This window comes from Mauremys mutica, chromosome 11 (assembly GCF_020497125.1).
Source record: "Mauremys mutica isolate MM-2020 ecotype Southern chromosome 11, ASM2049712v1, whole genome shotgun sequence".
Lineage (NCBI taxonomy): Eukaryota > Metazoa > Chordata > Testudines > Geoemydidae > Mauremys > Mauremys mutica.
The window spans coordinates 33085026-33101789 of record NC_059082.1 but is presented as its reverse complement, the minus strand read 5'-3'; the positions used below and the strand labels follow the sequence as shown (position 1 = coordinate 33101789).

At 41.5% G+C, this 16764-nt stretch overlaps 1 protein-coding gene across 2 annotated transcripts in view; it reads right to left on the bottom strand.

The window, feature by feature from the left end:
• TLN2 (talin 2) overlaps positions 1 to 16764 on the bottom strand; it is a 363285-nt gene that overhangs the window by 228472 nt on the left and 118049 nt on the right. For both annotated transcript variants that reach the window (XM_044979585.1, XM_044979584.1), the window contains exon 3: positions 4567 to 4653. The gene's annotated coding sequence lies outside the window, so the exon portion shown is untranslated. The remainder of the gene's footprint in view (positions 1 to 4566; positions 4654 to 16764) is intronic.

The window sequence follows — 16764 nt, the reverse complement described above, 5'->3', positions numbered from 1 at the left end:
TAACTCCTCACTTAATGTTATAGTTATGTTCCTGAAAAATGCAACTTTAAGTGAAATGATGTTAAACGAATCCAATTTTCCCATAAGATTTAATGTAAAAGCTGGGGGTTAGGTTCCAAGGAAATTTTTTGGGGTAGACAAAAGGCATTATATACTGTACAGTACTGTACTGTACTGTCGTGGGGAGGTGCCCCTGTCTTACCCCTGGAGCTCAGGGCTGGGGGTGCAGGGTCTAGGAGGGAGTTAGGGTGTGGGAGGGTGCTCAGGGTGGGGTGCAGGGTCTGGGAGAGAGTTAGGGTGTGGGAGGGCGATCAGGGTGGGGGTGCGGAAGGAGGCTCAGGGCTGAGGCAGGCAGGAGGTGCAGAGCACTTACCTGGGGCAGCTCCTGTTTGGTGCAGGGGGTGTGCAGGTGGCTCTGTGCAGCGCGGCACTGCCCTCATGGCCGTGATTCTGGGAGCAGCCCATCCCACCCCACCCCGGCAGGCAGGGCCACCTGGAATGCAGGGGCTTTAGTGGCTGCAGGGCCCTGGGCTAAGGGGGCCTCGGGGCCCTGGCCTGCAGCTCTAAAGCCCCTTTCAGAATGTGGCCCTGCGAGCACGGGCCAGAGGAGCAGGGGCAGCCGCGCAGCCAGCAGCCGGAGAGAAGCGGCACTTTCCCCTTCAAAGCACCGCTTCTCTCCAGCTAGCTTTGAAGGGGAAAGCGCAGCTTCTCTCCGGTTGCTGGCTGCGCAGCTGCCCCTGCTCTTCCTGAGTCCTCCAGCCCATGCTCGCAGGGCCCCTTTAGCCCAGGGCCCTGCAGTCCCCAAAGCCCCTGCATTCCGGGGGGAGGCACCTTCCCCACTTCCTCCCTCCCTCCCAGAAAGTCCTAAGCACCGCCAAACAGCTGTTTGGTGGCAGGGAAAGCACTGGGAGGAAGGGAAGAGGAGGCGGTGGAGAAGAGGAACTTGTGCAATGCTCCCTTGTAAAGTCAACCAAACGACATTATAAGGAACATTGCACAACTTTAAATGAGTATGTTCCCTAACGGAGCAGCAACGTAACTTTGAAACAACGTTAAGCAGGAGGACATTAAGTGAGGAGTTACTGTACTGCAAAATCTTCCATTTCCAGCAGGCCTTTTCACAAAGACTTTCACTAGACTATGCTCCCTTTCCACTGCCAAAAGCACCAATTAACCAAACAATCCTCAAAACAAAATCAATATTAAATAAAGTTACTACAATTTTAAAAAACACCTGCTTTTATCCCACCATGGGAGAAGTCCCTGAGACTTCATGACATCTACCAGAGACTTGGCTACTACTATCAATTTTACAGAAAAGGTGCTCAGATACTACAGTGATGGGTGGCAGGAAAAAAAACAAAGATTGTTAACATACTAGACCACTGGCTCTCAAACTTTTGTATTGGTGACCCCTTTCACACAGCAAGCCTCTGAGTGTGACCCCCCTTGTATATTAAAAACACGTTTTGAATATATATATTTAACACCATTATAAATGCTGGAGGTGAAGCGGGGCTTGAGGGTGGAAGCTGACAGCTAGCGACCCTGCATGTAATAACCTCACGACCCCGGAGTCTGTACTAGACTATGAGGAGCAATGGCTCCAAGCATGGCAGCGTATGCTCAATTAAGGGACCTTTTGGAAGTGCCCTATGACTGTGTTACTGTGGCTGCTGAGTTAGTAAAGTAAATTGTAGTGCCGCTGCTGCTTTGGAGCCTTTCCACTGATTGTGCGGATTTGTCCCCTTCCTTTTCTGGAGTGGGGCGGCATCCCAAGCACCCCAACTGTACAGTCTATCCAGAATTGAGAAACTTTCTAGCCTGACTGGGAAATATTGAAGAAACTTGTTCAGTTAAACTAGAGAGAATTTTGAGAGTTTGGAAGCATTTACATTTCCTAATCAGTATATTGTCACCATTCTAGGCAGTGTGCAATATGAGCATATACAAGTATTTTTGTCAATTGAAGACTTCAGTTGGCCAGATAACTTTGTGATAGACCTTTAGACTCATGGGCTCCATACCCACACAGACATTCCTCTACCATGCACGCATTTTTAATTGAGGACCAACACTTGTTTTTAGAAGGCTGTCAAAAAATAGCACTCCTTTTAATTCATAAAAGGAGTGTTTTATACCAAATGTCTATCAGGAACTTCATGAAACAAGCAGCCCAAGGTCCTTCCCCGAGAAGCTTACAATTTAGAATTTACCGTAGGTATCATATATGTGGGAAGAAGCAAACAATTAAAAGGTGCCAAGGAAGGACAGAGTAAGATCATGTGGTGGCTTTGTCTTCACTTAAGTGATCCAAATTCTCATCTTATTCCTGAATACACAAGAATCCAAAGCACACATGATTAGCATGTAAACTGTGGATTCAAAGCAGGATGTCCACACAGTCCTGTCACCTCCCAGCAAAAATCTTAAAGTTGTTTCAACTCCCAAGTTGCCTGACCACTTCAGAGAATGACAAAGTGAACTGAAGTGACAAGTACAGCTGTAGCCATTTGTGTCCTTTCCACATAGTAACATGTCATTTTACACACATAGCTGCCATTAAAAAAACAAAAAGATTCACTTCGGCCTGCTCAGAACAAAGTACACAAGGCCTTAAAAAGAACAGGAGTACTCGTGGCACCTCAGAGACTAACAAATTTATTTGAGCATAAGCTTTCGTGGGCTACAGCCCACTTCATCAGATGCATAGAATGGAACATATAGTAAGAAGATATATATACATACAGAGAACATAAAAGCTGGAAGTTGCCATACCAAGTCTAAGAGGCTAATTAATTAAGATGAGCTATTATCAGCAGGAGAAAAAAACTTTTGTAGTGATAATCAAGATGGCCCATATATTTGTTAGTCTCTAAGGTGCCACAAGTACTCCTCTTCTTTTTGTGGATACAGACTAACATGGCTGCTACTCTTAAGGCCTCAAAAGTCTCTGCATTCAAACAGACTTTTCCACCATATGAAATTTGTCTGCTCATGATTTTCCCTGTTCCTTTCCCCACCTTTTTTTTTTTTTTTTTACACAAAGTCTACTAATATGGACCCCACCTAGTCATCTTCTGACTTACAGTAACTCCTCACTTTACATCATCGCGGTTAACGTTGTTTCGTTGTTACATTGCTGATCAATTAGAGAACATGCTCATTTAAAGTTGCGCAAAGCTCCTTTATAACATTGTTTAGCAGCAACCTGCTTTATCTACTGCTTGCAGAAAGAGCAGCCTGTTGGAACTAGCTGGTGGGGGCTTGGAACCAGGGTGCACCGGCAGCCACCCTAAGTTCCCTGTGCTGCAGCCGCCCAGCAGGGTATCCCCGGGCAGTTCAGCTGTCCCTCCCCCCACTGCCATGTGCTGTGCCTGCCCTTCTGCTTTGGAGCTGCTCCCGGGAGCCTCATGCTTGCTGTGCAGAGGGGTGGGGGGGAAGAGGGGTGCTGATGTCAGGGTGTCCCCCTCCCCCCACTCCTGTACCCCATCTCCACAGAGCGGGGAGGGACAGGACAGGACAGAGTTCAGGACAGAGGGAGCTTGCTGGCAGCAGCTGCTGTCTCAACTTGCTGATCTACTTAAAAAGGCAGTGTACTTACAGTGGGGTCAGCGTACTTAAAGGGGCAATGCGCGTCTCTGTCTGTCACACACACATGGTGTGTCTCTGTCTGTCACACACACACACACACACACACACCACACATGCACCCCCTCTCTCACCACCGGCACTTTGGAAAGTGGAGGGAGTGGTGTGCTCCAGTGAGATAGCATGGATTCATCATCATGTTCAGTTTCCACAGGAAATGTTTGCAGCGACTACCATGCTGTGTCTTCTCCCTCCATTCATGCTGCCTTGTAGAGTGTGAGGCTACATTAACAACTATGTGTTAACCCGTGAGGGCTCCGCCGAGTGCTAGTTCATCATTTGGCAGCAAGGCATTCCCTGGGAAATATGCCACCCTCTGACTCCACCACCTCAACCAAGCTTCACAATCATCATTGCTGTGTACAATATTAAATTGTTTGTTTAAAAGTGTGTGTGTGTGTGTGTGTGTAGTCTTTTGCCTGGCAAAAAAAAATTCCCTGGAACCTGAGGAACGTAACTACAATGTTAAGCGAGGAGTTACTGTATTTGTTCCCATGCCAAGTAAAGATCTAGTCCTTCATCCCACTGCTTGAAGAAACCATTTACTGGATGTTTATACCCCCTGCTCCTCTTGGAGACAGTTAAAAATAGTGAGTAACTTGCATGGCCAGTGTAGTCTTCACTAATTAGACTCCTCTGGCTTCTATTCACTTAATGTTTATTTGAAGCCGACAATGCACTTGCACTACACTTACTCTTCAGCTTGATTTCTCTTTTATAACATATCCAGAACTTTGAGCAGTTCATACATTTTTCTAAAGAAAGTACTATGGTGATTAAAGACTCCAGGCAGAAGATAAATTGAAGAGATTCTTTAGAAGTATTAAAGTAAGTTTTAGATCACTAGAGCTCCCACTGAAGTTGAACAATCGTTAGCCATTCAAATTTACAAGTAAAAGTAAAGAGAAATCTTACCTCAAAATTTAAGTTCATTTAATTAAAAAAAAACAAGGTTGGTTGAAAGTGTTGCTTGACCATAGGGAATATTTCCAGTCACCAGATCTGTAACATCAGGAAATAAATAAATTACTTTCTTATTCACAATCCATTCACTTCTAGTCTTCAAGTGCCTCATTGCAGCACACTGGGAAGGAAGTAACTCAGGAAAGTATGAGTTTCCTTTTTCTCCATGAGTCAGGAATTTTCAGTGCCAATAAGAATAGAGCTGTTCAGATGCAATTTTAAGAGAATGAAATTAAATGTAGGTCTCCACATCGCATATGCAGACTGACATTTAAAAGCTGGTGTTCAAAGAGACATGACCCAAGTGCAGCTCAGTACCTTGACACAACTTATTAATATTGGTTTGAAACAATATTGGTTTTTAATATTAATACAATATTAATATAATGATTTGAAACAAATAAGACAAAGCCTTTTAAAAAGATTGAAAATATGAATTGAATAACCTCTGTTTCTAATTTTAAAAAACAAAACCTTAGCATACAGGTTTCATTCTCATCTGCAAAGGACAAAAAACAAGTCACTGAGCCTAAACACAAGTGAGTTATAAGTTTAAACTTAAACATCTTTTCTCTGAAGAACCATGAGAAGAGCAGTACTTTTTCTTTGAACACCAGCAAAAATTACAGTTTGGTGTTCTTTGCTGTGGCAACCTCTCCAAGTGTAGCAATATGAAGGGACAAGAAGAAGCAAGCCCTCAGATATTCAATGAGAACGGAGTGTATTTTTTAAAATATGTATATTTCTTGATCCTTTTCTTTAGTATCCATCCCAAGTTCTTGGCACTGTACAGTGACTGAAATATATACAAAGTCACATTACTGCACTCTGTTCCACATTTTGACCATCTACGTTTTGGTTTGGTCTACATTTCTTTTTATAAAGAGAATGACATTTATGGCCTTGTCTGCACTAGAAAGTTGTACCCTTTTTGCCATACTAGTAAAATTAACTGCATCTACTTTACAGGGATTGAACTACTTTATGTTGGTTAAGAAAGTTTTCTGTACCAGTATAGCTCTTCCTGTATGGGAAAGGAAATATACTATAATAGTATAAGGCGGCTTTATGCTGGCCTAACTGCATCCGCATTAAGGATTGTACCAGTATAAATTATAACTGTATCATTTAAAAAAAAAATCCCATTCCTAATCAACATAATTAGACCAGTGCAACTTTCAAGTGTAGATCAGACCTATGGTAAAGCAACTAGAATATTCAACTAAACAGAGTCAAATAAAAGCAGCCATCCTGTGCCCTAAGGACTGCTCGCTTAAATTCAGGATCTTTCTGCTCAAAGTCATCTTTAACCCACAGAATTTTGTATACATAATACATTCCCTTAGGAGGTTTGTGTACAAAGAATTTAGTTGGAATGCAGAAATTGCATAGGTGTTATTATAAACATGTATTCATATTACAATAGCACCCAAAAGCCCCAGTCAGTACAGGGCCTTGATTGTGCTAGGTCCTTACTTTCAAGAGATCCCCATCTACTTTTTACAATTATATTTGTAGAAGTTATCTGATGCTACTCAAGAGTAAAGGTGTTAGCCCACAACTGCATCAAACGGCATCCAAATGTCACAAGCGTTCGATTTTAGATTCAACTGATCAACTACCTGAGGTAGCATTAAGCATTACAATTTGTACAAATTTGAAAATTTCTATAACGTGTCAGTTACTTAACTTTAAATATTAGTGTCCAGTTACAGTATTACGGTCACCTGCATCTCACTACCCCAACACTGTATTTCACATTCACTGATACTAACAAAGAATTTAAAATGCTGGTAAGAGGCACAGTCTTGGGGCCCTCTTGGATCTCCAACTTCTTAGCAATAATCAAGAGTGTTTTCACCTTAATTTGGTGACTTAGCCAAATTAAGCCTGGTCTTTTCCACATCTACATAGAAAACTAATTGTATGAAGAGTGTACTATATTTGGAGACCACTGAAACCTCAGCTACCGCACAAGGTGGCAGCCCCCCACTCGTTGTTGCTTCTTGCTAGTAGTATATGACACCTGATATCCATATCCACCAAACATTTTCCTAGTTCAGTGTAAGATGCTGGTTTTGACCCAGGCGGTTTGGAAACTGGTCACCTTGGACATTACCCCTCAATTTCTGTGATGCTCAAGCAAAGGCAATCAACTCTGGCACTCTAAAAATCCTGATGTAACCGGGGAGACCATGGTGGCGTAATGTTCAGTGAGAAGTTCCTGACTTAAACTTGCTCTGACAAAGCCAGTGTGTTGGCCTTCAGATCACTTTGAGAGGTGTATCTACTCAAAGAAGCTTTATCCAGACATATGGGAAAGTTCGTTGCCCTTTCACATGTGTGAGAAGGTATTTGTTGCACGTGCTAAATATGAAGATATTAGTAAAGAGCATTGAAGAAAATAATTTTGGGTTTTATTTTAGCAAGAAGCAACACCGAGTGGGGGGCTACCACCTTGTGCATGCTGCTGAAACTAGGAATTACCTGAACTTGTATTAGGAAACCCAGAACATTTACATTCTAGGAAACGGAGAATTAGTACACACTGTACACGTTTTATGGTTGGGTTTTGTTTGTTTTGTTTTGTTTTTTGGCTTTCACCAATGTTTTATTTTAGTTTTCATCTGAATATTAGGCAGCTGTGGAAAGAACTTTGTATGTTTATTTTTCAACAAGATTTGTTGCCACTGTGACAGCATTTACTTTTCACTTCTTCTCAAAGTGATAATTAGAGCTAACCAGAGTCTAAAAATGTATAATCATTGTTTGTTCATCCTATTGTCCTCATTTCCTGAAACGAAGCCAGAAGAGGAAACTGAACTGCCTAAAGCTTGCCTTGCTCAGCACACTATCTGCCCTGAATCCTTCATAGGTCTACAATGTGACCCTACTTGAAGTCTAACCTTTTTTATTGGAAAAAACATGAGTATATACTACATAAACCCAGATTCACCTACAACATGTAACAGGACCTTCTGACTGGCTTTTACACCAACTCTTATTTTTAGCTTAGCTGTAGTTTGATCACTGCAATATCCAATCATACTAAATTATTCATCTGAGTACTGGTGATGTTAGTTCAATGAAAAGAGAAAAAGTAAAAAGTTAAGCACACTGCAGATTGTCTGATATTCCTAAATCAATACCTTTGCAGGAGTCTACACAAGACATATTGTACACTTGAGGTGGATGACTCATCTGTGGTTATAAAACCATTTCCTAGCGATTTCACATCATGAGTCTCAAAAGCAAGGTGGCTAACTGCAATAGATTTAAGGAAATTATGATTGCAGGTTTACTGAGATTACATGGACAGATTCTATCTTTCACTTATACTATGTTTTCGGATTTTGGAATATATTTCTGCCAAAAAACTTCCCTTGAGTTCATGGATCTTTTTCCTATTTATATGATGCTGTGGAAAAGCAAGATGGTCTAGCTAACCAAACATGGACTGCAATTCAGAGATTCCTAAATTTTAGTCCTGGCTGTGCCACCAGTTTGCTCTATGGTCTTACTTATGTCACTAAATCTGTGTCTTGCTTTCCCCGCTATGAAATGGGAATAATACTTCCCCACTTACACAGAGTAATATGAAGTTTAATTAACTATCAGCACTTCAGAATTGTTTCTTTTCCTTAGCAACAGGGCTACGTACATAAGGCTCTGCAGCCACTCAAATAGCTATATTAACGGTCGACAAGATGTCATACAAACCGAGATGACTGTTTGCTCCTCAGCCTGCCTCTTGAAGAGCACTGCAGGAGAGGAGGCTACGTAACTGACTACGAGTGGGGGAATTCAGGGCATGGAGCAGCATGAGGGTCACAAGTGGCTTGCACACCAATCTCGAGATGCTGGAGAAAGCAGCTGCCAAGCCCAAGGGTGTACAAAATGCAAGAGCAGAACTCCACTTTCATCGCATTTAGGATCTTTCCCAGCAGCTCAGCTCCTTAGCCCTGCAAGAAAGGAACCATGTCCCCTTGTGGTAGCTACATAATGCACCAGGCTCCTTCTGCTGCCTATAAAACAGTTCATCTCTTTCCACAACGCCCCCGCCCCCTCATTTCATTTGATTATTTACATTTGATGCTTTTGATCATACAACATTCTCAGAACACTGCGTACACAACACCCTTGTTACAACGCCCTTCACAATTATGAACCTTGGGCTATAGAAAACCTGGTCCCTGGATCCCACCTTGAGCCTTGCTGGTGCAGACAGGCCCTAGAGATCCTCCAGCCCCAGGGCCATCTCCTCATGCCCCAGGGCCAGAAGAGCTGTCTGCCCTGGGTGCGGAGTAGCTGGGGGAGCTGTCAGCTCGCACTGCAGGACTTGAGGTGTCAGTCACCTCCCCTCTCCCCTTCAGGGCTTGTTCACTATAATGAACCCCTGGCTATAATGAACAAATGGCTTGGATCCCCAGGGGTTCACTACAGCGAGGGTGTACTGTGATTCCATTACATTCTTCCGCATCAACTAATGTGGGGAGGCTTATTATATATTTAGGTCTGATGTACAATGGGCTGTTCATCGTATTACCATCTTTGCAAGGCAAGAAGAATATCATCACCCATAATTAAGAACTGTACCTGCCAGTCTGGCCAGGCATGCAACAGGTCGCACGGAAGGCAAAGTGGTGGCAATAAGCATCTACATATAACCATGGAAAAGAGCTACTGACCTTTCTAAACAGCAATTCCATAGAAGCAATAGCCATGGAGCAAGCCAGTACTGAAAGCAATTAAGAGTAGCGCATGTACAGACAACGGTACTGGTAAAATCTAACTATCTCATAAGAAATTTCCTGTTCGGTTCAGTGCCTTATATCTGTGTCAGACAAGATGGAAATTCCACCTCAGCAAATGAAGATGTACAAATGAATCTCAGAAAAATATTTAAAAACTGAGCAAATTATTTCACCTATACCTCAGTTCTCCCATTTTTATAGAAGGGAGGGATGTAATTTAAGGTTTGTTATGCAATTTGAGACCCTTTGATAACACAATCCATATAAAGAAATACTATTTTATTAGAAACTTACGTTAGTTGAGATTTTTAGTGGTTATCCAGAAATGCAGATGGTAATTGTCAGGAGGTCACAACAACATGAGGCAGCAAGTAAATCAAATGAAGAAATACTGTGTCAGAAAATGCTGAAAGAGAATGTGTGCAAGGTGCAACTATCCCTTAGTTGGGTGCTTTTTAAAACAAAAAGGAAACAACAAAATCTGAATGGTTACTGGAAGCAGCCACACATCTCTCAGTAAGATCCTGCTGAAAGTCATGCAAACTTCCTTATTAAACACAGAAATAAATAAAATGAATTGAGTAGGCTTTTTTTCTAAGGGGATCAAAATGTGGGATCTTCATATAGCAAGATTCACTGGTATTTATCATATGGAACACATTTAAAACCAATACTCTGATTAAAATAATGACTTGTCTCTATAACAGAGATGGATAAAAATGGCTTCCCAAACCAGCAGATATGCCTCCTTGTATAAAAGAATAAACTAAAGCTATCAGTTTTGAAACTTGGGCCAGATTCTGATTTTACTCACACCAGTGTAAATCCACACTGTTTAGTTCTGAGTTAACTACTAATTTACCCTGGTGCGTAAGTGGAGGAGCACTGCAAAGACATCTAATTGCTTCTCCCTTCCTTCAGAGCAAATCTGCTAAACCAATGTACATTACACTGGCATTGCTGGGAGTCAGTGGTATGTAATGATGCAGCTCTCCTGACACCGACATCAACTCCTTACCAGAATGAACACTCCAGAACTTCAGCACCCACATCTGGATTAGAAAAGACACTTCTATGGACTTATGCAGAGACCAGAATTATTCACATCCCACAAATAGCTGTCACAAACCTCAGCATGCTGCTATCTTGGAGAGACTTAAATCCTAAGAGTTTCCAAATGGTTTTCATTTGGATAACGGTTCACTGCCAAAAGCCATTAAGATAAAGCTTTAAATATTTTATATAAATGTTCCTCTAAGGTGCTATAACAACACTTAGCATGAAACATCAAGCAATCACACCAAAACACTTACTGTACTACTCTTGCTTAATAGGCAAAACACTGATTAAAATATGAGTCCAACCTCATTTACGCCTGAAACTACATTTCAATTACAGTGATTAGCGGGAGGGGGAGGGGGAGCAGTACTAGGTGTTGCACTGTGCTCTGAAACCAGTAAGATGTTCTAGTTACAGAAGTTGAACAAAATAATATTGTAAAAAAACAAAAATGGCAAATTCTAATTGAACTCTGTCATATCTGACTAACTAAGCACCCCAAAGACTCAAATGTTTTGGCATTTTCATTGTTAGGGACCAAAATAGCTTTTTTTCTTACTATATCATCCGGGAAGGGTGTCAGTGGGATGAATGGTGAGGAAGAGAGAAAGAAGATCTTCTCCCAAATACCGGACAATCCATAGATGCTAAATGCAATTCATCTTCTTGCAACCAAGTTGAAATGATGCATGAGTATGTTCCTTTGAAAACCAAAACGTAGTGCTTCCTTAATCACCTTTTATTTATTTGAAGTGCCACTCTGCAAGGCATTGTAGGGCTTGTCTGCTACGCATGAGCAGAAAGTTCATTTCATTGAACAAAATCCAGTTCAGAAAACAGAATGAATCAGCAACACTGTGCATCAGTGACTGACTGTATATGGGCCTACCACCTGTTCCCCCATGTCCCATCTACTATCTTTACTTGTGCTATGAGGAAGCTGCTTTTGTCATTTCAATTTAGATTCCCCCAAAGACCTTGGACAACCTGGTACCCAGTTCTGTTGCACACTTGAACCTGAACAATATTAGACTATGACCTGGGCATTAAACTGTTACTGAAAGAAGCATTTGTTGGAATGAACAGTGTGGTTCCATCTGTGAACAAGATTATAAGATTTGCATATTTAGCCGGATCTCAGACTAGTTATTCATATTGCAATGTAAAATTTTCAGTCACTTTCATTACAGAAGGGGGGAGGGGTATTTTCTTAATTATTTTCTTTTCTTCTTTATATTCCTTTCTCTATCAGCAGATGAAGACAACCTTTTCGTCTCAATAGGACATGTAAGGAACGAAGAGTTCACCTGCTCAAAGAAATCTGGAATTTCAAGATCAGTACTAGCTAAAGCAAGCTTGAATATCTCTGAAACCAAAAGAGCGACTGATCAAGGACACTGCACCAAGCATTCCAGGGAAGTGGTCTGGACAGGTATAGAAGATCTCAAGAGAAAACAACAACTTCGCTCTTCAGTTTCTTCTCAGTTCAAATGCTTGTGAACTCCCAATGCCCTAGAAATCCAACATTTGGGAACTAAGTGTCCAATCGCTAGCTGCAGCATCAGAGAGTCAATGCACCCAGTGATACCTGTAGTATTACCAATCCCAAAGTGTTTAAAGAGCATGAGCCATTACCCTCCCCACCCCTAAAAAAATAAATAAATCATATTTTGGGTTTTTTATTTGCCTTCTGGTTCTTGGAGTCTTACAGATATATTCATGTCACAATTTCAAGCTTTTCTCCACAACCATGAAGACTATAAACTTTTTTAAAATGAAAAATAATATTTTCATATATTCACATGACTGTAGGAGCTGACGCTTTAAGGAAAATACCAAGTATGAGTTCAGTGGTATAATCCTTTGAGTTGACAACAACCTTTCATTTGTATAAACAGAACTTGGAACATGGATACCTAGGTGGCTGCTTTATGAATTTCCACAACTATCTCTACTGTTTTTTGCTTGTTAAAGGAGGACCAAACCGATGGAATGAACGCTCTGCATGTCTGTTTGGATCTTCCTTCCGAGCAGTAAAGCAACCTTACTTTCCAGGTTTGTGGTTTCTGTTTTTTTCCAACCAGAAGATGCTGGACATATTTTAAATCAGGACCTCGTTGCAAGACGAACCCTTCCCAAGTCAACTGTTTGCCAAAATACATTAAAAGGTCTGACATGCAGGCCATGTGGTCTGTCCTCTTAAGAATTCCCTGGGCTTCCAGTAACCAGGGAACCCCACTCCCATCAGCCCTATTTTAGTTTTTCACTCTCGATGTATGCACAGTGGTGCCCTCCCACAGCACACACCAATCACCCGAGAGCCACTTTCCATTTTAGTTACTCCAGATTTTCTGCCTTTGCTCTGGGACAACCCCACCCATTCCAAAGTGCATCTTGTGATGAGACAGGAGCCTAAAATCAAGCCTGTCTGTCTAGTCTCCTATCAGGAACAAGAGTGGCTACACCTCTGCTTCAGAGCGGGATGCCCAGCCACAAAATATGGCCAAACAAATCAAAAAACCAACAGCAGCATCTGGACCATGTGACAGTGTGTTTAATTGGCCTGGTTTCTTCATATCAACAGCAATTAGACAAAGTTTTGTAGCTTTTATTCAGTCCCTTACTCCAAAAAATGCAACTCTCCAAATCTGAATCCTTCTCATGACTTCAGACGCCACTCAGGCCCAAACAAGGCCCTGCTATCCTTTTGGCAGAATGGCTACCTTGTTGTGTTTCTGTAACTTACATTTTTTGAATCAATAAGTTGTTGGCCTATCACTCAAGCTCCAATCCCTGGGGGCGGACCAGCGGACTGCTTTTCGTCTAGTACCTACCCTTTGGCCTGGGCGACCCTATCAGGAGTTAAAACTCCCATGGGCACAAGTCTGAGGGTCATTGGAACACATAAGCCTTCCCACCATGTCAAGATGCAGTCCCCAGGGAAGGAAATAATGCAATAACTGAAATAAATTAATGTATTTTTAAAACAATATGACATGAATCCCACAAGAAAAGAGTAAAATATTCTCCAAGAGGGTATATGTCAATAGGTTGAGTCTGAAATTTCCACATCTGCACTCCAAAGACGGGAGAAAGTGGTATGTATTTCACAGTATAGAATCAACTAGGATACTAGAATTGCTCATTCCACTATATTTTCAAAGGAACGTGTGTGATTTGATACCTACGTTAGTCTTAATCAGTTCTCCCTAGTCAGTACAAGAGATATCTTGACCTTTACGATCACTAGTTAAGTACTGAATTTGCTCTGATATTAAATGTCTGTCTTGTCTTTCCATTTTTTCATAGTTTATCCTAGAGAAACTTTTATGGGGGAATCCTAGAACACAAATATTCTCCTGCTCTTGGACTACTCAAGTACTGGAATTAAGTTTCTGAATAAAGCAGAGGTTGGCTTTCTTTAACTCCCATCAGGACTCCCATATTAACTTCAAACAGTACAGTACCTAGACATATTGAAAATTGGCTCTGGTTTTGTCCAGAAGAAATGCGGAGTCATGTTTCATGCAGAGTTCAGTCAATTAAAATAAATAAATAAATAAATAAAAGAAAGATTTACTAAAATTTCAGTCAGCCTTATTTTAAAAAATTTATTAACGCTGTGGTTGCTGCAAATATTCCTGTACAGTCTCTCTTGGCAAGTTCTCTGAAACACATTTGTCCTGAACGGTATGTCATCCTGGCATCAAAATGAATGCCTTTCCTTTGATGACACAAAGTAAGTCTGACTGATTCAAAGGAGTGATCTGAAGTAGAATGTAGTCATGCTTTACTGCCCTTCTGATAAGCCAGGCAGGCACTAGGAAGTGCCAAGTGTCAAATCCATCTACTGCTCTGTCACTATGCGAATAGTATGGACCCTCTGAAAACTGCTACAGATAGAAAGAATCCAGAGAGGGCCAAGTATTAGCCATCGTTAACTGTGTTGGACTTGCCATCTCTAATACAAGGAGTTAACTTCAGTCTAATCTTCATCAATTGTTCTTCATTTAATGCAGGTGTGGTGGCTCTAGATTTAAGCACAGGACAGATATATTTATACTTCTGGTTTTAAAAGCCTAATTTTCACTAACATGATAGAATGCATGGTAGTACAACAAAGCCAGGTAACATTGCAATGAAATAATACAGTTTCCACATCAGAGTGCCATATGCATAAGCTATACTCTGTTTGCTCCTGATTTGGAAACTATCCTTCATTTCTAGCTGGACAATCTGGAAGCAGTTTAAAAAAAACACAAGATATTGAACATAGTTTTCCTGGGAGTGGAAGGGCAGAGGAACTTTTATTTGAATAGTTTCAGTACTTCTCTACTGAAAGCATAACCCCTAAACACTAAGCAGGACACTCATGCTGCAATGAACTGATTTCCCACTCTCAAGTCAAATCCCTTGCAACTCAACAGCATCACAGACTTTGAATACTCTCAAGCAAGAAGTCAGACTTGTGTTAAGATTAATCAGGTTTATCAACCCTTTATGATGACATATGATATGGAGTCAATCAGCTAGCTGGTAACTTTCCCCAAATATGCTTAAGGGATGCGTGAACCAGCCCTGGATTCTATGCAGAACACTCAGTCGCAGCAAGGTCTTTGGAGAGTAAATTTGTTCAATTTTTAAGTTTACAATGCCTGCTTGCGTGAGCTTGGAGCATTTCCAAAGCAGTATTAAAGGAAACAAACACACGGAGGCATAGCAAGATCTTAACAGCTCTAAACATACCTTAGATTTTTCACTAAGCACTGCATTGACTATTGCTCTCTTGACTTCTACAATCTCTAAAACTGAGTGAAGTCTGATTTCCAACATGACCCAAAAGGTGGGTCCCTGCACTTGCAGTCACAGGCCTGTAAGTCATACTTTGAATATTGTAACGGCCACCGGACAAAGGGCAATATAGACCTCTTTAGTCCCTTTTGAGTGCATCTGTTAGGTGACAGACCCGGCTTCCTGCACCTCACTCTGGATAGAACTGTGTGTTCCAGACACAAACCCCGCCTAGATTCCCAACCATGTTACTAACACAGGACCATCTTGATTTTGGCAATTGTAACAGGCTCCCCTCAGAAGCTTGTGACAGTAAAAGTATAAGCATCTTCTAAACAAAGCCTTATTTATTCATTCCTCCAAAATACAAAGCACGTAGAGTAGAGGATAATCAATAGAAAGTACATGGGTCCAAGGGTCTGTCTTACACCTCAAATTCTCCTTGACAGCTTTTATAAATTCTCCTCAGCCCAGCGAACTCTATCTCTGGCAGGGAGAAGCTGCCTGTCCTGCTGTCCCTGTCTCAGTCAATCAGCTTTCACTGACACGCTTGGTAGCCTCTGGCCACACACTCAAACCCTCCTTCCTCTTTCTAGCATCTTTGAGGTTTAGTATCCACTCTGATCTCAGGCTCAGCCTTGGGAAGAGTAAGCCATTCTAACCTAGCTGGACCCAGACAGGGGGTACTCCCCAGCTGATAGCTCCCCTCACTCTGTTACTTCAAGGAGCCTTATCTTTGCTATTTTCCATTTCCTTTGATTTAAACTCCTGGCTTGGGGCAGGTTAATATCAAACAGCTACCTGAGGGAAAGATATTTATATGAAATACTACATAGAACTCCCTCTTTCTCTACAAGGTTCTGTTTAATGCAGATATCTTGTGCCAGTGCAGTCAATAAGTTAAATACAGGAGCTTCTATCGTCTCATTACATACGCCCCCCGACTTACGCAATCGTTCCGTTCCGGAAAGCTTTGCTTAACTCGGATTTTGTGTAAGTCGGAAACGTATACCCATACGTTACGCAAAAATTTCCACAACTCAAAAATCCTATTTCTGGCTTATGGAACTTTTTCTGTAAGTGTGAATTTGCATAAATTGGGTCTTCCATAACCCGGGTCGCATCTGTACTATTAACAGCTATGAGCTTCTCCCCTGTGCCCTGAACATCCTACCCAAGTGGTGTCTAGTTGTAATAAGGAAGCTACATAAACCTAGAGGTTTATTGAGCCCCCAGCAATGTATTCCAATCTACCACAGATAAAACTGGCCCTTGTTCCCATACCCAGTTCAATCAATTCCCTCAGGTAAAGCTAGAGACCAAATTCACCTTTGTGTGCCCTAAAGGTCAGTACCTGATCTTGGTTTGACCAAAGGAAAATCAAATTTCTATAGTCAAGGAAGACTTCTTTAACTTGATTGGGCTGCTCCCTCGGGCACCTTAGACAATTACAACTACTGCAATACCACACAATTAGTGATTGTCATATCCCATACCTTTCCTTAATCTGCATGGAACAAAATTTACCATGATCAAAACAAACCAC